Here is a 2,500-nt window from a genome sequence, read left to right on the forward strand (position 1 = left end):
AAAATGCCAGTACTTCATGTATTCCATTTGAAAGAGGATTCTAAAAGGGTTTTCTCATTTCTATATTAAACTTAACAGAGAATATGTTTTGCAAAATTCTTTTACATAGAGCATGACATTTTCTTTTGTCTTTTTACTTTAAAAAAACATTTCGAGATTTTATGGATTAAACAAAGGGTGGGTAATGCTCTTTGGCTTCAGCCCCAGGTTGGAATTGGACTCTAATTACTCACATAAACTATTCAAGTTCTCACCTTGTCTCGCCGTTTTCTTTACAGTGTGTTCGGAAGTCTCATTTTCAACTACAGTTCATGTTGTTTTGGGCCCTGGGTAAAAACTATCTTCCAAGAAATCAATTATACGAGTGGGTTTCGGACTTTTAACGGGTGGTTTTATTGTTTATTGGGGAGTATCTCCACCATGTCGACAAACTGTGCAGTGATCAAATTGATTGAGTGAATTTATGAGATTAAGTTAAGCTTATTTGTAACCTACCGCGCTAAACTGTATTATCTCAGGGTGATTTAGATGTTTAAAAACTGAATTTATTTATTATAGTCATTCATTTGGACTGTGGTTTAAGTGCCAATTGTTTTAAGAGATAAAAACTAAATTTTCTCATCATTCATTCTTTTAACTTGAAAATCATTTTAAGCTCTGATAAAACCCTTACATGATATTGGTTTGAGGAATGGGTCACATATTTCATTTTAAAAATGCTGATACAATTCAATGAAACAGCTTTTGATGTCAGTTTGGCTGTCTTGCAACTTGAACCTCCTTAAGAGTAAAATCATACCAATGCGATGTTTTACATGATTTATGTAATAAATGGCAGCTTTTCTCACTTTATTTTTTTAAAGATAAATTTTAATTGTTGTTTGCAGTTGAAATAGAAAATTGTGATTTATGAAAATGAAGTATCATAGAGTAGTATTTTATTACTATAGATAATATTTGAGCATGTCAAAACGGGTCTATGTCTTGGTGACATGGTTTACTAGCATGCACTTAATGAATCACCTGACCACAACCACACAGGGATACATCACTTAGTCTGCTCATTCTCAAAGAGCTTATTTCTTCAGTTGTTAATTGCAGTAAAAATGCACCTCTTTGGATGAAATGAACATTTTAGAAACTGCTGAGAAAATTGCCCCAATTTGGATATATTCACAAATTGGATGCTAGATTTTATTGGTGTTCAATAACCTAAGTTTGTAATTCTAAAATTAAAAAAAAATAATTAAGGAGCGTTTTGGGATTTAACGAATTTTGAGTTTTACATGTCAATATTTTTATGCTACATTGTATTGACATTATTGAATTGTTATAAAAAACTATTTAATTACTCAGGTCATCATTTTATGACTCGCCACCAAATTACTTTTTATGTTGGAAGTTGGCATTGACATCGAATTGTGACTAATGTTTAAATTATTTATTTTATTGATTATTATCATTTATAAATAACGTATATATTATTGCCAAAGGTGTCTGAATCTGTCTTAAGATTCACATATTTTACTTAAATATCAGTTTTACTGTCAGTTAAAGGCAATCACTTGTGAAAAAAAAAAAATCTAGTCATGGTACAAGCTTTTTAAAATGGATAATATTTGTTTGCCTACTGTGTTCATTAAAAAAAAAATAAAAAAAAAAGCAGCATGTCCACATTGCAATAGATTTAATGACCTCTTTCCCGTTTTATATTTTTAAAAAAATGGATTATGTAATTGGACTAATTCAACAAGTCTTGAAAATGAGGTTACTATTTTGAGTCCAAATTGACTCTTTCTTTGGATGTTGTGACAAGGGAATGGATAGTATAGCATTGTAAAACCCAACTTACTTGTGATATATTGAATAGTCTTTGTGATGCATTTTTTAAAAAATTAGAAATAGTTGGGTTTTTTTTTATACCTTAGCACACATTGTAGTTTCTTCTTTTAAGTGTTGGTCTCTTATTTTCACCCTCCCCCTTAAAACAATTTACTCAACATCATCACAGACTATAAAAATGGAGTGCCTATTTGCATACGTTTTCCAAATTGCCAATAGGCTATTCGCTGACGTTTACCCGTGATTATACACAGACGCTTTAAAAAAAAACTCCGCTCTGTTTAACATTTATTTACTTACGAGAAGTGAAAACTTTCGCCTTTCACACAGAAATAACTAAAGTTAATAAAATATCAATAAAAGTATACAATTACTTAAACAAACAAATCAGTCAATGCCAAATGGGTAAGCTATCTGTTGAGAAGTCTTGTTGTAATCGATGTTATGGGTTCAGGTCCCATCTCGGCCACTTTTATTTTGTTTCCTTTTTATTTATTTTTTATTCCCCCTCCTCTTTCTTTGGAATGTTTCAAATGATAAATGCCCCTCCTTTTTTTTTTAGATCTTTTCTCTCTCTTCTTTTCCTCTCTCTCTTCTCTCTCTCTCCCCTCTCTCTCTCTCTTCTCTCTCTCTCTCTCTTTTTAGTTGCCTTCTAAAA

This window comes from Berghia stephanieae, chromosome 5 (assembly GCF_034508935.2).
Source record: "Berghia stephanieae isolate SIO BIC M18660-M18661 chromosome 5, UCSD_Bste_1.3, whole genome shotgun sequence".
NCBI lineage: Eukaryota > Metazoa > Mollusca > Gastropoda > Nudibranchia > Aeolidiidae > Berghia > Berghia stephanieae.